This window comes from Suncus etruscus, chromosome 13, assembly GCF_024139225.1.
Source record: "Suncus etruscus isolate mSunEtr1 chromosome 13, mSunEtr1.pri.cur, whole genome shotgun sequence".
NCBI lineage: Eukaryota > Metazoa > Chordata > Mammalia > Eulipotyphla > Soricidae > Suncus > Suncus etruscus.
In genome coordinates this window covers 94,775,815-94,802,758 of record NC_064860.1, presented here as the reverse complement: position 1 = coordinate 94,802,758, position 26,944 = coordinate 94,775,815, and the positions used below count along the sequence as shown (strand labels likewise).

The 26,944-nt window shown below is 43.8% G+C and overlaps 1 protein-coding gene across 1 annotated transcript in view; it reads left to right on the top strand.

The window, feature by feature from the left end:
- The first annotated feature begins 472 nt into the window (after positions 1 to 472).
- KCNJ6 (potassium inwardly rectifying channel subfamily J member 6) overlaps positions 473 to 26,944 on the top strand; it is a 218,934-nt gene continuing 192,462 nt past the window's right edge. The window contains exon 1 of the mRNA XM_049785398.1: positions 473 to 1,064. The gene's annotated coding sequence lies outside the window, so the exon portion shown is untranslated. The remainder of the gene's footprint in view (positions 1,065 to 26,944) is intronic.

Below are 26,944 nucleotides of genomic sequence, written 5' to 3'. Positions count from 1 at the left end.
ACCCTTCCCAGCTCCCCGCGAGATGTCCAAATTTTTCTCCACGCATAACTTACTTAGGGATTTGCAGAGAGGGGCAGGTAGAGAGGGAACCCCAGAGGCTAAATTCTGCACCCCGACTTTTGCAGCTCCGTTCAGGATCTTTGGGGGGAAGAAGTGGGAACAAGGGGGTTGCTCACCCCAAAATAGTTTGTAAAGGGGCCTCTATCACCTCGGGAGGTGGCATCCCACATTAGGGATGGAGGACTGGGATGGAGGTAGGAGAGAGGGGATGCTGGAGAATGCTGAGCGGAGAGGAATGCAGAGGGGGAAGAAGGGGACCCAGGGGCAGCTCCCCGAACCCCCTCCGCCGCCCCCAAGCCCCCGCCTAGCCCCGCACCCCTGCACCACCGCCTCTAGCCAGCACGAGGCGCTGCGTCCACTGTGCTGCCCGCGCCGCGTCGGTCTGCGCGCAGCCTGGAACCGAGTTGCCTTCCCTTGAATCTGCGGCTTCCATGACGTCTCCTTGCGTGCTCCATCACTTTTTCTCTCCCTCCCGGGGGTTTCTTGCTCTCTTTCCATCTTCCTTTGGATTTGCGGGGGGTGTGGGAGCGGGGAGCCCCCTTGGCCTTTGGCAACCTTTGCCCCAACCGTGCGCTGTCCCTAGCGCGCGCGCCCCTGGCTACCCAGACCGTCTGCTCGGGGCGCCCTGCTCACCCCGCCGCCGGCCCCCCCCACACCCAAGCCCTCCTCTTCTCTGCGCCGGGGGAGCCGGTTGCAAGGCGGCCGCACCTGGCCGGAGAGGTGGGGCCGGTGGAGGAGGTGGGGTTCGGGGAGAACCGGGAATCGGAGGCACCGATAGCAGCATGGAATCTTCTCCAAGCAGCCTGCGCCGCTGAGTACCACCGGACCCCGCAATTGGAATTCCAGTTTTTCCTTGCCCTTTTTTTTTCCACCACCACCGCTACCCCCAAATTTTTATGTTTCCTTCCCTCGCTATTCATCTGGAAGCGAATGACTCCACCGCGCTCCTTTGCAAGAAATTGGAGATCATGATTGAGTGAAACCAGCAGCCGGTCCGCAGCCAGGTAAGCCAACGTGCGCTCAGTGGCTGGAGGGTGAGCCGCTGCCATCAGGCTGGGCAAGTGGTAACCGGCTGCCCTCGGAGGCTCAGCTCCCCCCTCTCCCCAACCCTGCTGCAGGCAGGTCCTCTCCGACGACGCTCCGAGCTGCCCAAGTCCTGGGAAGGGCGAGGGAGAAGCCGGCTGGTTACATAACCGGAGGGTGATCGGTTTGGTTTGGTTTGGTTTGCATTTGCCCCCCGAAAACTATCCAGGGGAGGCATGGAGAAGGGGGGTTCTACAAGCCCTGGGCTCGGAGAACCCGGGTCTGGACTCACTGCTCAGCACCCTCCGTGGCAACCATGAACCCTGAAATGTTCCGTGAACTCGCTGGCTGAGCGCCTTGCGCTGTAGTCACTTAGGAAACAGCTCATTGTCTTTGTGGAAAGCTCTAGCTAGCCTTTTCCTTAAAAGAAAGGAAATAGATTTAAAAAAAAATAAAAAGAGCGAGATAGCGAGAGAGAAAGTGAGAGAGCAGAAGGAGGTAAAGGAAAAAGCGAGGGGGTGGGGAGAACCAGGCTGGCATAGTGGGTGGGGGGGGGGGGAAATAAGTCTTAACTGTTCTGTTCCCCCATAGATACCCCCTTGGGATGTGGCATGATGAAAACTGAGAATTAATTGGTCGCTTTCCTTAGAAGTAAACGGGGCTATTTTACCATTTGGAAGAAAGAACCGTTTCCTATTAAATTAGATATTTGTGGCACTTGGGGGGGGTGTGTGGATGGTTTCATCTTTTTTGCGCCTTCAGTTGAGGCTGTCTTTCCATTTGCATCCAGACATGAGGCTTGGATTGGTTTTGAACTGGAATAGCATTCAGATTCCTGAACCCAAGAAAGCCTGAGGTGGAGCCACAGGTATATCACTCTTGTTTCCAGCCTCCAGGTGCAGAGTCTTGGAGCAGAAAATAGCCCCAGAAAAAAACAGCCACGGACATAGTGTGAGGTTTGGGGGGGGGGGGGGGGAATATCAGAAAATTTCCAAAGAACTGCACCTCTTGCCCCACCAATAAAAGCTGAAGAGTGTCCATCTTTGGGAGTTGAAAACGCAATATGTGTTTGGGCCCTTTTATCTAAGTCCGCTGGTTTTCCGGAGAGCTCCTGAAGGCCGAGTGCAAGCAAATCCCACGCATCTCCGGGCGCCCCCTTTCCAGCCTACCTTTCTTCCGCTGGAAAACGGAGGAGAAGGGAGTCAGGAAAAGCTTAGAAAGGGACAGGGGGGCTTGCTCTAGTCTGGACTGAGCCAATTTAGCTTCGCCCATTTTGCCTGGGATTGAGAAAGAGCTCTGTCTCCATGACGACCCAGGTGGGAGGGGATAAAGCAGCTCAAAAAAAAAAAAAAAGCAACAACAGAAACCTCGGACAAAACTTTCCCAGTTCCAGGCTCAGATCAGAGCCAGTGAAACCCCTTTGTCCTAAGGCCTTACTTTGCACAACTTCCCCTGGGCAACCACACACAAGGCGGTGGTCCAGGGTCCCTCCGACAGTCCCCAGATGCCCAAGGGATGTCGAAATGGTTCTGGCAGCGGGTTCTGGTTTCAGCACCAAGGACAGAACACAGGCGCTGCGGTATCACCGACCCTAATATGCTGCCCAGAGTGTCTGGTTGAGCTCAGTCCCTGATGTCCTGGAAAAGTCTCAGTGGCTTTCTATAAAGGTCGCCCCCCTTGTTCCCCGACCCCTGCAGAATCTAGAGAACTGGTCTTCCACGGGGTTGCGTGGGACACAAGCTTGAAAAACCTCCATTTCTCACGGGGCTGGGTATCCCAATAACTCTGTAACGTCAAAACAAACAAACAAACAAAAACACTCTTAACACCTAAAGTCTTGAACTTTTCTGTCCAGTGCAAATGTGGTGGCCACGCTGACTTTAAAAGCACGAACCCCTTTTACTGCGGAGGGGTCCTGAGACCCAAGTGGAGGGTGGGAGCAGAAGGGATCGTTTCCTTCTAGACCAAGGCAGACTTCATTGCTAAGCAGAGCAGGTGAGCTGCAGAGAAAGGAAGAGGGTTTGTTATGTTAGCAAGCCCAGGGGCTATACTGGCAAGGTTGCAGGTACAAGAGAGGGAGAGGAAGAGTCACTTCTCAGAACCACACAGGAAACTGAAAGGGTTGGGGGTAGATTTGAAATCACTGCAGTGTTTATCCAGGAAGAACAGGTAAGTCCTTCTCCCCACTCGACAAAGCTGTTTTCTCCCATCATTTTTGGGGCAGAAGGTCTTCTAACACGTCCATGGTTCATGGACAGGAGGAAAAGGAATCAAGGCAGGTGATGGTCGCATTGGGACTAGGATTTTAAAGAGGAGCCAGCCTGGCCTTGTGAGACTCCTTTAGAATGTCAGCTCGGGTGACAATCTGCAGCTAGTTGGTGAGAGACTACTAACCTCCGATCTCTTTCTATCTCAATCTCTCTCCCAACAATGAATTTTACACATGTGTGATCTCCAGCTAGTTCTGGCTTGTTATTTGTGAAGGCGAGCAAGAGTTACTCTGCTCTTCCTTGAAAGTTTGCCCTTCCTTCGCTGCAGGCAAGTTGCTTTCCAAAGATGGTGCATGAGAATAGTTAAAGCTGTGTCTTTACTCCAGTCTGGATTTGTTGCTCTGTGGCTGCTGTTGTCTTTTGTCTGTTTATTTTGCATAACCAGTACTGAGAGCAGAAGATGTCTATTTCATACCTGGGCAAAGGGTTGGATCTTAACACTTTTTTGTATGGTTCGGTTCCTTATGGGACCTGACAAATTTAATGGTGGTCGAACATTTCAAAGAGTTGTTATCCAAAGGTGGGAAAGAAGTGAGGACTGGGAGATTGTTAGGATTTAAACACCAGTATTCCCTTTGAGCCTTCTGATGTTCTTGGCAGTGGGGGAATGGAGAGAGTATTTATAAAGACAGAACCATACAAAAATGATTAGATAATATATTTGTGAGTTCTAGAATTCATTTTATCTCAGGAATCGAAGGAAAAATATGGTAAATTGAGTATATAGAAAAAGCTGGATATTAGAAATTGTTCAATCCTTAGTTCTGTTAGATTTCATTTTCTTGTATTCAATGCTAATTTATCAAACTGTGATGTTCTTTCTTCTTGGGTGGCTAATTGCTGAATAAAGTACTATTATCTTTTTATGGATGTTAAAAGCATCCTTGAATAATTGGTTTTCACGTTTCAAGTAAGATTTGTTAAGGACAACTTGATATGTTATCTCTGTGGACTGAGAACTATTTTGGATTTTAAAACGTCATTGTGGTACCTGGCGCTACAGTTTACTAAACACCAATAATTAACATATTCACATATATGACTTAGATCTATATTTTAATACGTAGAACATATATTAGCTGTTGGTTTTGAAAACACAAAAATACTCCAGTGTACTCATATTCTTCCCTGTCATATTACAACCTATCTCTATTTTATAGATTAAAAGAGGATAAATAATGTAGGGCAAAAGAGATAGTATAATGGGTCAAGCACTTGCCTTCCATGTGGCTGGCTTGGGTTCAATCCCCAGCACCACATATAGTCCCTTGAGTACAGAATAACCCCCCTGGCCTTCACCAAGTGTGATCCCCAAAACATAAACAAAAAGAGTAGCTATTTAATAAGAAATAGATAAAGTTCATTAGAGACTAAAAGTCAGTTAATATATCCTTTTGAAAGGTTAGCTTCATTTACTGGTTTTCACAGGTAGAAAATGTTGCTTTCTGCAAGAGTTAAATGTTAATCCAGTTGCATGAAACTGAGATAAATTCTTTCAAAGTAGGCAAACTGAAGCTCTTTGTTTATTTACTTTTTCTTTACCAAGTGATATGTCAGCAATCTATAGACTAATATGGGGAAAGATTCAAAGAGATTCATAATAAGAAGAAAAATGAGAAACTAGGGAGAATTCAGTTACTGCTTCTAACTAGCTTTTAAAAGAATGATGCTTTCAAAAGGTTCTCTTTTGAAAAAAAAATCATTGTATTAAGACATTAACATTAATGGAATTGAAGTGCTTAAATTCAACCCATTTGAATGTATAGCATACTGAAATAGTATTTATTGCTTCTTTACTTCATTCTTACTGTTTTTGAATTATCCATAAAGTATTTATTTAATACATATTTTTGTTTATTATGGGAGGCCATAGCCAATGGTGCTTAAGGGGTCACTACTGCTAGCTCAATGTTTATGGGCAGTGATTGTTAAAAAATTATTTAGCTTGAGGGAATCAATACAAAGGGATGAATAGGTATATAAGCTGAAAAAAATCAAGACACTCTGTCCATTAAGGATATTTTTTCTTTTGTTATAATTAAAGTTTTTCTTGAGCTAGAAAAATAAAATGTACTCATTGGGGATGAAAATACATTTTAAGTGTATTTTAACTAATGAGTTCCAGAAATAATTAGGATTCTATAGAAAGAAGAGATCATCATAATTGAAGTTAGCGTTCTAATGAGATTCCCATTCTCCTCTGACAAAGTACTAAAACATACCCGTAGTTGATATCAATTTACAGCACTAATTAAGATGGCAGTGCTATTTCCCTCAAATAAAGGGGAGGGTCCTCTTAGAAAGACTGTTGATTCCATCTTAATGGTAGCCTGGGTCTTACTACTAGTTGCCTGCAAATTGCCATGTGCTTGTTCATTACTGAGCTGAACAGTGATTTCAGCAAGATCTGAGAGACTGCTGTGCTCAGTGTCCAGTGTTCAGATGGCCATTCAGATCTTCATGCGTTAAAACCACCCATCAGCCTTCCTAATCCCCACTTATGACATTCACCCCAAATTTAATGTTAACCCAATTGACTATTTAACTCATGCCTTCTCCAAGGGATGCTGGTCAGATTCAATGCACAGTGCTCTGGAGACCCACAAGAATTCTTTCTCCCCGCTGTTGCTGTACTCAACACAGTGGGAGGGGGGCATACCATGTGATTGTTGGAGAAAACATTGCTTGTAGAGAAAAATGTGACTGACTAATCTTCATCATTGAGTCTTATCCCCATACACAGAGATGTAGTTTCTGAAGCAAACATGAGCTAGTAAGTGGCTTTGTGGGTCCAAAGATCTACACATTCTGACCCAAAGATCTACACATTCTAATGCAAAAATCTACACATTCTGATCCAAAGCTCCACATATCCTGACCTAAAGATACACACATTCTGACCCAAAGATCTACACATTCTGATGCAAAAACCCACCATTCTGGTGCAAAAATCCACACATTCTGACCCAAAGATCCACACATTCTCACCAACAAAGATTGTTTGTTGGGACCAACTCTGCACCCTTTTTTGTTTTTTTGCTTTTTGGGCCACACCCGGTGATGCTCAGGGGTTACTCCTGGCTATGTGCTCAGAAATCACTCCTGGCTTGGGGAACCATATGGGACACTGGGGGATCGAACCATAGTACATCCTAGGTTAACTCTTTGCAAAGCAAATGCCCTACCGCTTGTGTCACCCCTCTGGCCCTTCTGTACCTGTCTTTTGTGAAACAAATCAATCAAATATTATCCTTGGTGCCATATCACTGTCCTCTAAATTTACAGGTGTTAATATCTAAGATATATAAGGCACTGATAGAACATAGCAAGAAAAAATAACCCCATCCCAAAAATTGGGAGAAGAAATGAACAGACATTTCTCAAGGAAGATATACAGATAGCCAAAAGGCCCCTGAAAAAATACTCCACATCACTAATCATCAGAGAGATGCAATTCAAAGCAACAATGAGGTACCATATCATGCTACAGATACTGGCACAAAACACAAAGAACAAGAGCAACCAGTGCTGGTGTGGATGCAGGAAGACCAGACTCTCATTCACTGCTGGTTGGAATGCCATCTAGTCCAGCCTTTCTGGCAAACAACTCAATCATCAACAATATTGTAACCACATTTATTTTTTTTGCTTTTTGGGCCACTTTCTGTGATGCTTAGGGGTTACTCCTGGCTATGGGCTCAGAAATCACTCCTGGCTCGAGGGACCATGTGAGACACTGGGGATCGAACCAAGGTCCGTCCTGGATCAGCCACATGCAAAGCAAATGCCCTACTGCTGTGCTATCACTCCAACCCTGTGACCACATTTTTTAAAATAAAATAATTATATAAAAAAGAAACTTAAAAAATAGAAATATAAATTTACAGGCACCCCATTTTTTCCCACCGAAGATGAAAACTGATGTTCTAAAGTCTTCTTTATAGTCTGACAAGAATATGTGTATATGTGACATGTGTTTGGGGAGACCTGCTGGGTCATCAAGAACCTGCACACTGACATCCGCCTCACTGCATTGCATGAGTTTGTCAATGTGTTGTCCAGCTTTGACGAGGTTTGCTCTGATCCCAAATTCTCAAACACAAAACAAGTGGCTGCTTATCAGCTGTGGCTTTGCCCGGCCGTTTCTTCTTCCTTATGGAATCCAGGCTGAAGGACCATACTAATGCAGAATATTCCATTCTGGTGTCACAGGGGAAAGAGAAGGCTAAATTAAGCAACGAAACTTAAAAGTCCTGTTTGGGGGGCTGGGGGAGCTCTCATGGGATAGAAGTTGTACCTTGTATGTTTAAGTTCATACCCTAGCACTACATGACCCCCAAATAATTCCATGTGTAGGACTGGTAGCCTGCAAGAATTGCCAGGAATCAACCCTCGAAGGAGCTGGTAGATAGTATAGTGGTGAGACTATATGCCTAGCATGTGCCTGAGCCAGGTTTCATTCCTGACTGGGTCTCCAGAGCATTTCCAGGTGTGTCCCTAGATGCCACAGCACCATCAGGATGAGCCGGCTCTCCCAAGCACTGTAAGGACTGAACAGCCTCTCATCCCTAGGCCTTTGCATTGAACTGGCTGGTAACTGACAGAAGAGAATAACTAGTGGGTTCTCCAATAAGTCTCCTGGCTTGAAGGAGGCCCTAAATAAAATAAAGTCATCCAACTGAATTAAGTTAAATAGCACTATTCAGATATGCTGTGTATTATAGACTCCAATTAAGTCCCAGGGGCCTCCCATGCCAGTGATCAGTGAGATGGAGATGCGTTTTTCCCCCAGCTCAAGGCACTGTAATTCCAATAGTGACAGGTGGAGACACAGTATTCTATAGAGAGAGGAGAGTTACTAACCCCACGACGATACTTTCACAACCTCTATCAACTATCTCTTCAAGGTTTGTTTGCTTTTAAAAAAGGAAAATAATAGTATCTTTCCCAGAGATACTACAACATTCATGTGAATGTCATCTCTGTACTATGTCCAGCACAAAGTAGGCACTTTAGGACTGGCCGATGGTGCCAGTTATTTGTTACAATATGCCATTAAATCTCACTGAGATTCTGTGGGCTCTGGTAATTAGCTGCAACAGAGAAATCATCAGAGCAGTTCAGGAAACTGAACAGAGATTATCTCTCATTTCTGTGCATCTAAATTGGTTGATGCTATGCAGAGCAGGTATTCATTCTAATGGACTCTGTACCATCTTTCACACAGGATTGCTACAGCCCCATAAATATTGGCAGAGAGAGCAAGAAAGGGTGGTGATGAGCATGGAGAGAAGTTTACTGATGCATTGTCCCAGAAATAATATACATTACTTCTATGTATATTCTATCATTAGCCCAACTGCAACGGTGGCTCTAGAGTATGGTTGTTAATCTGTGCACAGAAGAAAAAGAAGCGAGTTCCTTTAACACCCTTGAGTCTTTGCTATATAAACTCAGTGTTGAAGCATCTGTTTACTTCTGTAATATAAATGTCCCAAATCAAAGAGATACCAGCCGAGGTAGGTCAAAGATAAGTTGATGCTTTGTGGCCCAATGGTGGAATTAGTGTTTTGTTGAGCCCTCAAATCACTCTTCACTAGAGGTGTATTTTTATTCTATTAGTTGAAATCTTTTGACTTGTGCAGTGGGTGCATCTGATGCTAACAAAAGAGATGCAAATCCATATTGTTTGACTCTGGGAGCTGAACCATTGAAGTAGACACAAAGGAGAGAGTCGCCTTCCAGCCCAGGCACAGGAGTGCAGCGAGTTTCTGATCCTGACAATTACACCCACATTGCGTCTAAGAATGCCGAAGAATTAGATGCTGTCTTCCAATATTTAGTACTTGCTGTTGACTAGCAATTTGCATTTTGTTTTGAATCACATCATCCTCTATCGGTTGGACAGATGCTCTAAGTTTAGGTTGACTTCATGGAACAATCCCCTGCGCTGGCCTGAAAATAGACCGTGTAATTTACAAGTAGTCCTTGAGAACTTCTGTCTGCTTCAAGGAGAACAGGTACCCTTGGGAATGAAAACCTATACCTGTTTTCCTAAAAGGTTTTGCTATGATGCCACACTTTTCATTGAAAAAAAAAGAATCATGCCAAGGAGGGGTCTCATGAAAAGACTAGGAGAGAAAGACCGGGAAGATAGATGAGGGTACTTGGAAATGCATCCTTATCACATTTAGTCCATTCTACAATGTGAGTACCTAAATCACATCCCATTTCTGGGATGCCAGTGCCTTTGACCCAGTTGAAATGTCTCCACTGTCAGGTCACCTCTGCCCCACCCTGAAGAACTGAGCCTGGATTTGAGAATTCTGAGATACTTTCAATATTTTGTCATCACAACATGAGTCATGCCTGATAGAGGAAGATCTGTTCAATAAGTAGAGTTTCAAGAAAGGTTGTGTTGTTTTGTTTGTTTTTTTTTTCTTCTACCTTCTGTTTCCATGTAACCCAACCTGATCACAGGAGGTGATGAAGAATAGAATTGTAATAACTGCAAATCTTGTAGCACAAGACCTTAATGACAAAGTTAGTGTTTCTTTTCCCTTGGAAAATATTTAAAAGGCCTGATAATTGTTTATGAGTTTCTTGATATTGAAGATAGAGGAAAGAGAATCGTCCTACAGAACTCTAAGGAATAGAACTAGGGCCTAGTGGTAAACAAAAAAAAAATCCAAACGGACTTTGTAGGGACAGCACTTGTGGTATTTAGAGAGGGCCTTCTGTACCGGGAATCAAAGAGCAAGGCCCTGGCCCTCACACAAACTAGGTGAGTACTGTGCCATTTGAGTGGCATCACTGTTCCTTAAATTGATATATTTCAGGTCAGTATAAGAAATTGATGGGCTAAAGAAACATTATAGAGGTCAAGGCACTTGCCTTGCACTCTGCCAACTTCAGTTTGCATCCCCAATATCACATTGACCTGAGCACCATGGGGTCACTATTGAGCACGGGTCAGAAATAGCCACTGAGCATTCTGTGTGGTACAAAAATAAGTGAGAGAGAGGGGAGGGGAAAGAGAGAGAGAGAGAGAGAGAGAGAGAGAGAGAGAGAGAGGAAGGAAGGAAAGAAGGAAGGAAGGAAGGAAAGAAGGAAGGAAGGAAGGAAGGAAGGAAGGAAGGAAGGAAGGAAGGAAGGAAGGAAGGAAGGAAGGAAGGAAGGAAGGAAGGAAGGAAGGCAGGAAGGAAGGAAGGGAGAGAAACGAGAGGGAGGGAGGGAGGAGAGGGGGGACAGAGAAAATAGGAGAGAAAGGGAAAGAGAGGGGAAGAAGGAAGAAAGAAATGATAAAAAGGGAAGGAAAGAAAGAAAATTCAAATTAGACTCGCAAAAAAGGAGACACAAAAGAGAACTAAGAAACGGGGTTGGATTACATGTGTTTTAAACAATCTGTCCACGTTGAGCACCTAATATGTTCAGAGGCTACTTTCATTCAGATTCTAGTAGGACCTTTGGTTTTATAAATTATTATAATTAAATTAACTAAAATACATGTCTAAATGTTTTGGGGGATTCATCATTATGTAGGAAATAATAATTTTGATTTGCCCATAGTGACATTTTAGAAGAGGCCTGGAAAGCAGGGACCACATGACTAGGTGATGTGTCATCCCTAAAAGACTCTCCTTAGGCCCATCTATCCATCAGGAGCTAGGGAGAGAGTCTCTTTGGGGGCTTCTCACAACATTCTAAGCTTTCTTGTTAGTAAATGGCCTCCTGTTCCCTCCTGTGTCCAGACCCCAGGACATGAGGAAGAGAATCTTCATCTTGTAGATACCCTTCATGGGCAAGATGTCTAATAAAAAAAATAACACCCTCCTCTTAAGGAATCCAGTTTCAATTATTGGCAAAGAAAGAAGCAGTCCCTCCATAGCAGTGATACCCTGATTTTTCACCAGGGAACACTCCAAATACATTATCACCTAGTTGAGTTGTCATCAGCCTTTTATGGTGATGAAGCTCATGGCAGAGAAACCTATAAAGAGAGAGAGAAGAAAAAATGAAATAAAAAGGACTTAGGCAACATAAATAGAAAGTTGTCAAAAGGGGTGTCCTGGGACAACAATAGCATAGCTGGGAGGGCATTTGCCTTACATGCAGCCCATCCAGGTTCAATCCCTGGCATCTCATAAAATCCCCTGAGTCTGCCAGGAGTAATTTCTGAGTGCAAAGCCAGGAGTAACCCCTGAATGCCACTGGGTTTGGCCAAAAAAAAATGTAAAAAGGGGGGCTGTCCTTCCTTGAGAAGACAGAGTACCTAGGACAGATGTGCATAGAGGGTGGAGGAAGGACCTATCATAAAGTCCCTGAGAAAGAAGAAGTGCCTGTCACAGAGAAGGTTGAAGTACCTAAGTGTGCTTGGATACAAGATACTCCCTTCACTGAGAAGGAAGCTGATTGAGGGGGACTTCCTCTCTTCCCAGCAACTAGCTAAGACAATGTTAACCAGCAAAGTCTACAGCTCCTGTTATTCCTGCTTGATCACAGACATGTGTGGGGAGGGGCAGATGGAAGCATCTAAACTGACTGAAATACATTTAGGTCACTGCTTTACGTCCCCAAAGCAGCAGTCAGAGTATCATTAGGGAAATGGCTACAAACCCTCCTTGCTAGACCCACTGGTCTACCTGTGAATCATCTCCAGAGTTTCTTTTGTCCTGCAAAGTTGGGGAACTTCAGGCTCTGGCTTTGTAGAGAAGCTGAGATACAGATGCTTCTCCTCTGGCAATCTCTCTCTCTCTCTCTCTCTCTCTCTCTCTCTCTCTCTCTCTCTCTCTCTCTCTCTCTCTCTCTCTCTCTCTCTCACACACACACACACACACACACACACACACACACTGGGAAGACCACCAAGGGATTGAGCATCATGCTTACCTTGCCATGCACTGTCTACCTTGGTTTTCACACACACACACACACACACACACACACACACACACCACACACAACACACTGGAAGACACCAAGGGATTGAGCATCATGCTTACCTGGCCATGCACTGTCTACCTTGGTTTTCCCAGGCTGAAGCTAATCAAGTTTGGGAGTCCATGGCTCAGAGGAAATGACAAAATAAAAAGGGCTTTCGTTCCCCCAGATAAAATATGCCTGATCACACAACGTGGTAGAGATCATGGGAACTCAGCAAGACCTTCTCTGTTACTGTCATTGTCATAATAAACGGCTTAGCCTTGTGGAATTCCAGTTAATCCATCCAGAACTTTTCGAGTTCTTGTTTTAAAATGAATAGTCTCATCTATTATCCTTTAAATAAAAGATGCTATCAGCGCAATAAGAATGGTGTACTCTTGAGAAAAGCCACATTATGAAAAATTGAAAAGAGCGCTTATCGTGGCAAACCTTGGCACAGTCAAGTGAAGCATAATTAGTTATCTAACACTTTTATTTAAAACACTTTCTGACCATTTGCATATTGCCAGGAATTAGCCCCTGGGAGCTACGTCCTAGAGTCATATGTTTTTAGTCAAGCATCTCTAAGTATATCTACTACGTAAAAAAGACAGAGTAAGGGGGCTGCAGCAATAATAGGGCCACTTGGATTCTGTCCCCAGCACCCCATATGTTCCCTCTGAGCCCTCCTAGGAGTGATCTATGAGCGCAGAGCCAGGAAGTAAGGTGTGAGTCAAAAAAATATACAAGAAAATGAAAGAGAGTGAAATGGGTAGGGGGAGAGGGCAGGCAGGTTGTGGTTCTAGCCCTCAGAGGTAGTAGATATTAAAAAATTATTATTATAAAATGACTAATGACAGAATAATGTCATGCAAAGAAACAGCATTCATTGAGAGAGAATGCAGAACTTATGTAAGGGAAGGGATGACCAGTGTGCCACTGCAGGCTGGTAAGAGGAGAGGAATAAGGTATTGATGAAACATGAGGGGAAAGGAAAAAGGATAGGAAGCACTTCCCAGGCAAAACATCCACCTGCATCCAAGAAGAATTGGCAGTGAAGGTTATTGGGTAGAAATCTGGTTTATGCCTCCATAAAGAGTATGGAGAGCCTTGCATTAATATAGAATTTAAGGTCCAGTACTTGAAACAGAACTTCTTTGATTGGCAGGTGAAGAGGAGGGTAAAGCAGAGTTTTTTGGGGTTTTTTTTTTGTTTGTTTGTTTGTTTGTTTTTGGATCTGGCAGCTCTGGGCAAAGTAAACTGAGAGAAAATTAAAGATCAGGAGACAGTTGGACATGACTGGAGAAAAAGGACATAAACATGTCCCATGTTGTAAAACCTGTAAAGAAAAGTGAGTCCTGGGCAAGGAACAACAAAATCATGCAATTTGTTTTAACCTGGTTGGAAGTGGAAGATCTCAAGTTTGAATAAGAGAGCCAGAAGAAGAAAGACAAACATGGGGTGATCTCACTTATCTGTGGTTTATAGACTAACTGGAGGAGGAAATGTTCTGTAGTAAAGGAGAGATGCCTAGTTCACTCTGGACTCCAGAGTTTAAGGAGGAGAACAGAGAAGGAAATCAAGGCAGGAAAGAAGATGAGAAAGGGAAATAGTGGGCGGACAGGGGTCAGGGCTTTTATTATACTGGTGATGTGGAAGACTGGGATAGCTATAAACTCTAAGAGCAGATTCAACAACATTGAAAACATGAGGTCTAAGCTGCCCACCCCCAAATCCTGTACCGTGCCTATAAGGTGGCAGGGAGGGGGTGGAGGATGACAGAGTGTGGGAGCACTAGTGATGGGAGTTGACACTGGTGGTAGGATTGGTGTTGAAATATTTTATGTCTAAAATGCAGCTATCAATAACATTGTACATCACAGCCTCTTTAACTAAATACAATTTTTTCATGTTTCATAGAATTTATTTCTTTTTAAAAGATAGTAAAAATGAGAAGAAATAACTGCTTCATTCAATGCAGAGACAGCATTTCTAGACATCAGGAACAGAAACCATTGCACAAATATGACAACTCCAATGAAATAAAATGAGTCGGGCTATAGAGATGGTTCAAGAGGCTGAGCATATGCGTGGCATGAAGAAGACTCACAGCAACACAGACAGACTTGCCATACCTACCAATAACAACTCCTGAGCAGAGTTAGGAGCAGCTCCTAAACATTGCCAGGTATCACACACACACACACACACACACACACACACCTAAAAAAGAAAGAGAAAATCAAAAATCAATAGTTTCCCTTGAATACCTTCATGGGTGCTTAAAATCCGCTCCATTCATGTAACCTAGAGGCATATACTGAGAATGGGCTTTCACCATAAGAAAATTCCAGCATCACGTTCCATGATTGTACAGGTCATGGTCCAAGAATGGGCTGTTAACCTGCTTCCAGAGAAGAAGTCACAGCCCTGGGGAGCCTGACTGAAATGGGTGCTGCAGTTGGGGTTGAAACTCCCTGTGGGAAAGAGAACAAGTTTTGCTGCTGGCCCTGCAGTGCTTCATCAAGAGAGTGTCATTGGATTTGTTCTGTTGGTGGCCCCTGTGGGGCCATGGTGGGGAGAGGGGAGGCAAGATTGGCCAGGGATTTGAACAGAACATTTGTTCGTCCTAAAGATGAGAGGTTCTTTGCTCTATGGTGATTTGGAGGAGAGTGGAAGGCAGGGCTCTTTGTACATCTTCAAAGACCAAGTAGCTTCTTGTTCTTGCATCTCTATTCTTATAGCTTTGAAGGTCATACCCTGCCCGTGGAGTAAAACAAAACTCACGCAAACCTGATTGAAATCACTGAGGGTTCAGCCTGGCTCTGAGCACCATAAATAAAAGGTCCCAGGATACCTGAAAGAGAGGCATTTCCCCCCTTAGTACCAGACACTAAGCCACAGCCCTCATCAAAGTCACCACCAATAGAGCACATTCTACCCAAATGGAGAACTGAAAAATTAGAAAAAGTTCCCTCTTTAAGAGACCTTAAGGTAATAAAAAGAAATACTAAACTAAAATCCTCCTATTCATGGTGGAGCTAACTTTCTTTTGAGCTTTCATATTTGAGTTTATTCATCATTTTTAAAATACTTCTAATTGGGCTGGAGCAATAACATAGTGGGTAGGGTGTTTGCCTTGCACATAACCAAACCAGGTTAGATCCTCTAGATCCAATATTGGTCCCTTGAGCCTGCCAGGAGTGATTTCTGAGTCGGCAATAACCTGTTAGTGCTGTTGGGGCAGCCCCCAAACAAACAAACAAAAAAACTATAATAAATAGTTGAATATTAAGACAAATGTTAAGATGTAGTGAATATTTCTAAAATAGGCATTGACTACTGCACATAAAATGCAGTGTGTGTAACTCAGTGTATGAAAGTCGGTGTGTAACAATGTGTAACAATGGCCCCCCATGACAAGGTCTGACAAGGTCTGACTCTCATCATCACCCTAGGATGATCCTCATCATACTCATAAACTTCTCCATTGAGAATTCGGCCCACCATTTTTCTGGACTTGGATCAAAAACCCACCAGTTCTACCTGGTTCATTTCTTCAGTCTCTTCCACTTTCTTCCTCTCAGGAAAAGGTTTTTACCAGCAGAGAGAGTTTATCAGGAGAGAGAAGGCCATTCTCAGGAAAGTTGACTGTGGAGGCCAGGCATGACTCAAGCCCAGCTTTCCAGTATGGTCATCCATGAGAACACTCCAGAAATTAGGGCAACAGCCTTAGAAACGCTGTTCTGAGATGACATTGAGCCCAGCACATATGGACCCTATCATTCCCAATATAATCATTAGACCAAGCAGCAGACAGCCTTGGTTTGCTTAAACTCAATGATTAGTGATGACTATAGTTTGGCTGTTCAAGAGTCGATATTGGCTGTTGGAAAGCAAACACGTGCTTCACACCAACTGTGTGTTCCATAAAATGAAATGTCTTTCATAATAAATGAAGTGTCCTTCTCAATTGCTAATTAAACAGAGTGTCCTTCTGATCTAAAATAGTGATAATGCCTTTTGTCTTCACTTTGTCCTTTGTCTTATATATGGATTGTTACCTTCCTGAAACAACTTTATGACTTTGTCAATATGATTTTCCAGAATCTTCTCTTGGACACACTTTCCTTTCACTGCAGCTTTTGCATCTATCTTTAGAACTCATCCGTTCCCCCATAGCAATCGCGTTCCATGTACACAAACTGAATCTTGCTGAGCCATTCCAGGTCCTCTCTGATTAATTCTTTTCATTCCAGAAACCTCTTCCATTGGGACATCACTTCAGTGCTTTTTTTTCTTATCACCTTAGTCTTCCCCATTGGTCACAGATCACATTCTTTTGCAGATCTCAGCTTCTTCTAGTCTGCACTATATATAAATCTTTAATCAAGGAGAATTGAATCACAACATTTTTACCTCTCCTATCTCTCTGTATCCTTCCTCTTCCTCCAAAAAATTGTGTGTGTGTGTGTGCTCAGTCTTGTGTGTGTGTCCTGTGTGTGTGTTGTCCATGGGGGAGAGAATTAGCCCTCTGCCTCCACTTTGTTTTAATTGCCTGCCTCTCATTCTTTGTTGTATAAATCCCTTTGCTTCACATCAGAGAGAACTTCATAAGCTTGAGAAATCTGTTTCAACTCTCCCCTTCATTTGGATTCATATCAAGCTGGATCTTCCAGACCAGTTTCTGATTTTTTTTCTTTTGTTTGTTTGTTTAGTTTTTTGTCTTTTTTTTTTTTACTCTATCTGGGTCTTGACTCTCAAAACATTCATAAGTGTTTTTTCAAGATTTTCAGCAGCCAGTAAATGGATGAGGCTGGGGTTGGTGAGTAAAGGAAGGAACATCATTGACTTTCGACAGCTCCAGCAGCCGCAGCTCCATCACGTCTCAACTGGGCATTCTGGAAAGTTCTGCCTTTGGTGAAGCTAAACTTTCAGAGCTGTATTTATATGCCCGTATGGAGCAAAGAGCCTTGCTTCTCTTTGAGTGTATTGGGCCTAAGCAGAGTTTATTTTAAATTAGCAATGTAGGAATGTTTTGTGAGCCTTGGCTTTCATGGATGAGAACAAAGAGGTTGTGTGGAAACACTGAGTAATAATGCCTATTACATGGGGTTCCCGATCAGAAAATATATCTTGCCTGAAAAACTCCTCAGTTATAAATAATCACCCAAAACAAAACCAAGTCATCCACAAGAGCCCACTCACAGGGAATGTAAACTGAGTTTCAAGAAACGATTGAGAATAATGGCATTCTGCATGAAATAATCCAGGAGAGGAGAATTGATCATCTACTCATCATTTTTATAGGAATCTCCAATTTTTATCAGGCATATGGATAAGATTTTCTTAAAGAAGAAAATTTTAAATGATGCTCTCCTATATCATTTGTGACCCCAGCCAATGACAAATTGTCTCGTTAGTGCAAAGGAAAATATGAGAAAGCTGCTACATGGGAGAACTGGCCTTGGGAGTATCTACTTGGAGAAACCCTCAGCCTCTTTCATGTGGCCAAGCTCTTGCAATATGCACTTGTTGTTCCAGTGCATTCCCTATCTTCAAGGACAGGAACCTGGGCTCCCAGTTACTTTTTTCCTTGTTTACTTTTTTTTTTTTTTTTGCCTTTTGGGGCCACCACACTAGTGACGCTCAGGGTTACTCCCTGGCTATGTGCTCAGAAATCACTCCTGGCTTGGGGGACCATCTGGACTTTGGGGGATTGAAACCAGGTCCATCCTGGGTCAGCTGCATGCAAGGCAAATGTCCTACCACTGTGCTATCACTCTGGCCCCAACTTGTTTAATTCTCTGATGAGCTCATTCGATCTGAGAAACACTGCCAAGATGAAGAGAGAGTTGGGCTGAGAAGCAGAGTGTACCCCTTAATGTTGTCCTTTCCCCAGTCTGATCTCAGACAGGGGAACTGGATCAGTCACTTGTACTTCATATTTTGAGCCTCAAACAGATCACAGTGTGTGCCCTTCTGGTCCCTCCAGATTTCACCTATGCCCAGTTACACAAGCAAAGAGAAATCCCATGAAACTGATAAAAAAAAAAGGAAACTAGTTGTTCATAAGGTCTTCAGACCAAGAGAAGAACTCCCAGCTAGAGGGAGAGAAAGGGTGATGGTTTCCAGGAAGGAGCAGAGAAAACAGGAATAGGTATCACAGGTTCTACTGCCCTGGAACAAAACCAAAAGGAAGAGCGACTCATAGGCTTTCATCTCAGGGGAAAAGAGCATCGATGGGGTACTCCTTGAGTCCATTATCAGTGCACTAAATCTTCTATGTTGGTTGAAAATATCTGAAGATCTCACCCAAATACTTAGTCTTCTCATACCCGAGTGCCTGGTCGTTGTGGGTTCAGTTTCAAGGGGCATAAGATTAGGTCTTCCTCGAATTCATCACCCTTCTGCTAGGCACCCATGCTGACTAGATGTAGGCAACACCCCTTCCCCATCATCTCCTAAGAGTTTCGTGGAAGGACCATGCCAAATGATTAGAACATCTGGCAAATGTATCAAAAAATAGACTTCATGTGTTCTGACTGCAATGTAACTACTGGAAACCATTGAAACTGTTAAAAATTAACTTTTTTGTGTGAGATATAAACACTCTGGTTATTCCCATCATCAAGGCATGTCTGTCTCTATAAATTTCAGCAAGGAACCACTAGGATAAAAATAAAAGCCCGCGTCCAATCCACGGAGGTCAGAGGAGGAATGTGTGTGGGAGGGAATCAAGCATCCTTCTTCTCTTGAGAATGTGTCCGAGTGAGAATACAGATTTGGAATGTCACACCAGTGATTGAATGACAAAGGCCGAGGGACATGTATTTCTGATGGCACCAAGGTGAGTCGTGTTTGCTCTCCGAATCATTTTGAAATCAGAGATCAATCATTTCCAGGTCACTGGCTTCTGACATCTTGCTATGGGTTTTTTCTTTCCCAGTGGCTTTAAAGATCTTCCAAACTTCCACTCTGGTACAGTGGGGCACGTTTCCTGTCAGAAGAGCCTGTGTGATTGGAGTTAATGTTGAATCTACGGTCTGTGATCTGTGACCAATTCCCAACTCTAGCTGATGTGCTCCATGACCTTTTATGTACCAACTCTGAGATAAGGTTTATTCAAGGCAGGGTTAGAGGAACTTAATTAGTGCGCTGTTTTTTCCTAGCCCTGAATTTGAAGAGATAAAAGAAAATGGTAATAAGTCATCATGTGACTTTGCATTTTTCTCATCCCAAGTGTTCATGACAGCTTCATTCGTCAGAGAAATCAGTCCCCAAAGGCACGCTGGCTACCCACATAGTTCAAGACAGAGCTGTGTCCATTGTGGTGCCCACTTCCATGTAAGGAATTGAGCTCACGTAGGAGGAAAACCTTTAACAGCTTAATTTGTTTTTTCTTTTGACCATTAACTTCACCTCCAGCACCAAATGGCTAAGAAACATCAATCATACCACTCGTTCTTAACATTGAACCAAGCCCCCAATCTAGTTGATTGAATGTCACTGCAAGTGGGCCCCCGGAACACACCCCCTCCTCCACTAAGTGCTGCTTAGGAAACCCTAAGGAATAATTTAAAATAAATAAATCAACAAAACAGGTTGGCAAATCGGCAGGTAAGATATGGGAGTACAGGAAATCATGTGGTAGATGATTCGTATTGGTATTTGTGTTGGACCACAGCTGGTGATGCTTGGGGGAGAGGGTCAATCCTGTCTCCTTACAGGGGAGAGGACTGCTCCTGGAAGAGCTTGGAAAAATCTTCTGGTGTCAGGTGCAGAGCCTGGACCCCCTGCATGCAAGCATGTGCTCTATCCATTAGGCCATCTTCCTGGGCCCCATTATACATTGTGTTTTGAAAAACCATCCAAGTTTCTTGCCCAATAGGGCCATACATGAGTTAGAAACTGGCTCTAATGTGTGTGTCTGTGTGTGTGTGTGTGTGTGTGTGTGTGTGTGTGTGTGTGTGTGTGTGTATGTGTTGTTAGCAGTGTCCCAAGGGAGACTGGACTCAGCATCTCTTCCACTGCTACCTAGTTCTTTTTGCTGCCTGTAACTTAAGAGTTTTTGGCCTTTTGGCTAAGACACCTAAGCCCTGGACATGGCCACATACCTAGACTCCAGTGTTCATGGGACAGGGCCATTGCTGGACAACTGCTTATCCTTGAATCTGCTGTCTGTGCAAATCCTGGGAGATTCAAATAAGCTTTGTATTCCCCTTCTTGTAAGGGACAGATTAATGCTAAATTTGAAATCCTATGGGTTCTGGATTCTCTTTTAGAAGGCAAAAATGGTCCAAGTCATTCACTTAAGCTTGAGCACCCCATTTCTGAATCACGTTCAAATATTACAAGCAAATCACTACTTAATCTTGAAAATGCAACTCATTTTCCAAGTGGTTGAAGGCATCTGTGTGTGAGCAGAGAACATGTTCCTGTTTTAGACAACATCGAAGTCCACACGTGTTTTCCTTACGAGTGGCACTTTCAAGATCTGCCCCAGAAATCCTGGACAGGAAGTGCATGACTTCTAGAAACCAGCCTGGGGGACAGCACTAATTAGTAAAGTAATTTCTTGTTGTTAATTCCCCTCATCATTCTAGCCTTTTGATAAGGGAAAAACTATTTTGGCTTATCCAGAAAAGTTAAGAATTAAGCTCTTTCTAGGAAATTAATATGTTCTTTTTTATTATTGGATCACCATGAAATACGATACAAAGTTGTTGATAGTTGAGTTTTAGTCAAACAATATTTAATACCCTCCACCAGGGCACATTTCCTGCCACCAGTATCTCCTGGTTGTCTTTGAACATAACCTAATTCCCTATTTCTACTGGTCATGATGCCTTTTTCCATATTTCCTGGACTGTCATCAAATCCTCACAGAATGGTCACCTGTTCCAGAAGGACTTGTATTATCATCATCTTCAGTTACTTATTTTTCAACTTCTCTCCATCTGAATTAATCCTAGCGACATTTGCTACTGCTTATTATTACCCTCCAAGGTGATAGAGTTATTTGTGATAGAAGATTCTATCATTTTAATAAATCATTTTAATAACTAATAATCATTTTAATAAACACCAGAGAGACTGAGTCTTTTTTCCTAAGCTCACTGGCGGTTCATTTCTTTGAAGAAATACTTTGGTATTTGCTCATTTTATTGATTTATTTGTAATACACTTTTATTTTATTTGCAGCATCATGGCTTATAATACACTTAATGTAGAGGTGCATGCCTACCATATTCCAACCCAATTTCCTTCACCCATTTTTGCTTCCCTTCACCACTCCTTCCCTCCCCCTGCTGTGACAGACTCACAATCCTCTTAAAAGTTGTGGCCACCCGGGTCCTCCCAACTTTACTTTGAGTTAATTCCGCCTTAGTATCTGTTTCCTTCAGCACTCAGCCTACCATCTATATTTGTTTTGCTTATTTTCTGGGACCTGTGGTGACAGCCTCTTATCTATTTGCTATTGATTGTATTTAGGAAATTGGAACCTCGACAATTAGGATTGGGGATTGATGTTTTATTGGATCTTGATGGAGAAATAGGTGCATGCAGTCTTTTTGGAGGGCAATTTGGTGAAATGAAACAAGAACCTCAATAAAGTGCCTATCCTTCTATACACAGGTTGTATAAAACGGGGCCAGAGAGATAGAGATAGTGCAGTGGGTAGGTTCAATCTCCAGGCATCCCATATGGTCCCCTGAGCACCTCCAGGAATGATCCCTAGATGCAGAGCCATGAGCAAGTTCAGAGCACCACCATGCATGACACAAAACAAACAAAAACTGACAAGCTGTCCATTAACTTTTATATATATATATATAAATATATATATTTTATTTAAACACCTTGATTGCATACATGATTGTGTTTGGGTTTCAGTCATGTAAAGAACACCACCCATTCTGCGTTTCTCTCTCTCTCTCTCTCTGACTGATTTCACTCAGCATAATAGATTCCATGTACATCCATGTATAGGAAAATTTCATGACTTCATCTCTCCTGACAGCTGCATAATATTCCATTCTGTATATGTACCACAGTTTCTTTAGCCGTCTGTTGAAGGGCATCTTGGTTGTTTCCAGAGTCTTGCTATGGTAAATAATGCTGCAATGATTATAGGTGTAAGGAAGAGATTTTTGTATTGTATTTTTGTGTTTCTAGGGTATATTCCTAGGAGTGGTATAGTTGGATTGTATGGGAGCTCGATTTCCAGTTTTTGGAGGAATCTCCATATCACTTTCCATAAAGGTTGGACTAGACGGCATTCCCACCAGCAGTGGATAAGAGTTCCTGTCTCACCGCATCCCCGCCAACACTGCTTGTTCTCATTCTTTGTGATGTGTGCCATTCTCTGTGATATGAGGTGATACCTCATAGTTGTTTTGATTTGCATCTCCCTGATGATTAGTGATGTGGAGCATTTTTTCATGTGTCTTTTGGCCATTTGTATTTCTTCTTTGTGAAAGTGTCTGTCCATTTCTTCTCCCCATTTTTTGATGGAATTAGATGTTTTTTTCTTGTAAAATCTGTCAGTGCCTTGTATATTTTGGAGATTAGCCCCTTATCTGATGGGTATTGGGCGCCATTAACTTTTTTATATACTGGCCATAGCTGTCCACAATGCACTCTCTGCAAAAGGGTTCCATAGAATCATTGAAGCGATGATAGCCTCTTGGCTTCTTGAAATGCTATTAGAACCTTTCTGCATGAAGGCCTGAGAAAGTGACAATGGAAAATGAGTGAAAGAGAGTGAGAAAGAGAAGGAAATGAAAACAGAGAGTGCAGTTAGGTCAGGGGCCAAGATGGTTTCCTAGTCTGAGTTCCATGAAACAACTAATCTTCTGAATGAACCATTTTCATGTACAGAACTATCACTAGAGGTGTTATCAGCTCCAGAGTTTGCAAGGATACACACACACACACACACACACACACACACACACACACACACCTCCTCCTCCTCCTCCTCTTCTCCTTGTTTCTATCATTCTACCTCTGCCAGGAGCAACCCAGTCCAGCATTATTGCTCCACACAGAGAGACCCTTAGGCCTTAGCACAGTAACTCAATAGAGTAGCAAGAAGGAGAAAGCCTCCATTTGAGGGTTGTTCTGGGTTTTCTTTTTAAATCTGTCTTTTTTTTTAATAATAGTATAAAAGTATTTTCCGGGGCTGGAGCAATAGCACAGCAGGTAGGGTGTTGACCTTGCATGAGGCCAACCCAGGTTCGATCCCTGACATCCCATATGGTCCCCTGAACACCATCAAAAGCAATTTCTGAGCACAGAGTCAGGAGTAAGCCCTGAGCAGAGTCAGGTATGATCCAAAAACTAAACAAAAAAATTATTTTCTGATCAAAACAGGATATTTGACTCCTCTACATCCAAACTTCCAAGAGAAAAATAAAGAAAAGGGGGGACCTTATCACTCATCTCTGAGCAGCACCTAAATTGACAGGAAAAAAAGCTCAGGGCCTGGCACTGGCTTTCCTCATCGGAAGCTCAGCTACATCGTGGGCACTGCTGCTTTATGCTCTCTGTGCTGTGCCAGGCTTCACTCCAGCTTGCAGAGAGGAAGATCGGCCCAGGGAAAGTGGCCCAGGTCCCTGCGTTGCCCGTGAGGCTGCAGCATCTCCCGCCACCTCTGCCTTTCCAGAGCGGTGAAGTGGCACGTTGTTGACATCTCGTTGGGTTGAAAAGAAACAGAATCCACGGGGAATATTCCAAGTCTTGAAGGCTTGTGGCAGTGGCCCATCTGGAGTGGAATTTTCCAGGGCTGGGAAGGGCTCCCCTGCCAATCCGATGGCCACTGAGATAGAAAAGCGCAGGGCACACAGATGCGGCTGCAGGCAGAGGCGTGCTCACCACCTGGCCACACTGCCCCAAGGATGGGACGGGAGCAGGCAGTGTGAGCCCATTACACACACACACACACATACACACACACACACAGAAAGCAGGTGTGCACCACAAACACACACAGCAAATACAAACCACACAACACTACACACACAGAGCAGGTACACGCTAACAACACCACACACAGAGTTAGTACACAGCACACCACACCACTTACACAGCAGGTGAGTGTCACACAAACGCCACCCATCAGAAATAGCACGTATTCTCCACACAAACAAAACAGAGCACAGACTGTCCACGCAAACATCACACACAGCACATACTACCCAAAAGTCATGCACCACTTCACACAGACACACCACACACATTACACACTGCATTTGCACTCCGCACAGTCACCATACCACACACACATGGCTCCCAGACTCTGCACAAACGTCATGCGCAACACAGTGTTAACACACATACACGGCACCATGCCAGGCTAACACACGCCCGGCTATGCTATCGCTCCTGCCCTTCTGCCCAGATTTGTATCCAGGCTTTGGGGACAGTTACAAACTAATCCTGAGCCAGCTCTGTGATACCTTGGCCACCTCACGTACACACAGACACATACAGACTCTAGCAGCATTGGGTTTCCTGAGTCAGAGGGAGCTTTCAGAAGTGGGGTAGGAGCTTCTCCCCCAGTGAAACTCAGGGCCCAGCTGTCCCAGAAGCACCCAGGAATCCTCGGGGCCTCTGCCAGCCCCCTAAGGTGTGCCCACCCCATGATTGAAGGGGATGAAGATACAGTGGAGTGGAGGCTTGGTGACTCAGGGTGCTGGGATGAGGAGGGGGACAGGTATCCATGGCCTGGAGCCTGAGATCACCCCTGGACACAGTGGGGGATCCCAGTGAGGTTTCAGGCCAGCCTGGACATTGGGCTCTAGAAAAATGCCCCATTTCCTGACCCCAAAACAGCTGATTTGTCCCTGTCCAGCATGGCTGGACCGCCCCCACCTGGCCTGGTCATGGAAGAGACTCCGCCGTCTCGATCTCTGGGCTCCTGAAATTGAAGAAGGCATCTCCCACCATCGAGTCCCTGCTCCTCTGCACACACATATACACACACGTGTCACATACCTATGTACACAGCCACACCGGCTCACAGAAATATACATACTCACACACATGCATTCCACACAAATGCACGCACTCGCTCACACAAACACACACATGCACTCACTAACACAGTCACACTTGTACTCACACACATGCAAACTCCTACACACCACATACATACCTTGGGGTACCAGGGACTGAACTCAGTTCTGTGGTCATGCCAGGATGCACCTTGACCTCTGAGATCCCCTTCCTGTCCCCTAAACCAACATTCCTACCACCATCCCCCAGCACGTTACTCAGTTCCTCTTCTAAGTGAGACCCGAATGCCACTGTGGGTTTCCTGCTTGTAACTGAGTGCAGTGTCATCTTTCGGTGTGGACGTGCCTCTGGGCTTCGGTCTTAATAGTGTCTGAGTCAGCAGGTGTGAGGTTTTCTGACAGGCTCCTGGTGACTCTGACCTCCGGGCTCTAAGTAAGTCCCACTTATCTGCTGATGCTTAATGCCTTGTATGAATTTAGACAACATCAGGGAAGAATGAAGATGCTTCAAGAACTGAGCTTCCCCGTGTATCTCTCTGATAGCTTGGTTTGGCTGAATGGTTAAACCAGAATTAAATTAAGAAGTGATGGAGGATGAGAGGGGGTTAGATTACACTCTCAGTTAACAGAGCATTTTAAGACTGCAGAGGAACTGATATTGGAGTGAATCTGAATCCAGGGATAGGGGAGAGAGAGAGAGAGAGAGAGAGAGAGAGAGAGAGAGAGAGAGAGAGAGAGAGAGAGAGAGAGAGAGAGAGAGAGCAGTATCAAACATGACTTGTTTGCATCTATTTTTGACATTACCCTGAGTGATAGATTATGCATCTCTCTGCCAAGGAACATAACAGGAGACTCAAGAGAGGTTATTTGATAAAGTGTCTTAGAATTAAATTCTAGCTTTTCCGATCCTTTGCAAATAGAACATCAAATAGAAGGGTCCAGGAAATGTGAGTTGCCTGATGAGGAGTAGAATGCAGAACCCAAGATATTACATACTGGACAGCAATGTCCCAGAAAAGGAGCAATTTCCGGTCAGCAGAGCAAAACAACAGCTAGACCCCAGCCTCACCATTGGTGACAGACACACAGTTGCCAGTGAAGTGGCCCTGGCTGTTCTGGAGCTAAAGACATTGCAAATAGGTTCTATACAAAGAGCTGAACATTCGTCTGCAAAATTAAACCCCAAAAAAGATCAATATATAAAAGGTAGTTTTAATACATCTAAAATGGCATCCTATAGAGAGAGAAAATATGAGAGATTTCTGTAAGCTTTTGTAAAACTAAGTTGATTTATATTCTGTGAAAACAGGAGGAAAACTCTCTTCACTCTCCTCTCATTTCCTCTCACTCACCTCTCTGGGATAATTGGACATTATTTAGCATCAGGAGATCAAACTATACCTTCAGATACTAGAAAATATGGGGATTAATATGCTTGTCTTCCATATGGTCGGTCAACCATGATTTATTTTCCAGCACTACATGGCCCCTTTCGCACCTCCAGGAGTAACCCCTGGGCACAGAACCAAGAGTAGCCTCTGAAAACCACCAATTTTCTTCCAACTCCCAAACCTACCCACCACTGGGAGAAAAATGGATAAATTCGAGAATTCTTATGTTTAAGCACTGGAAAAAGCAATATCTAGA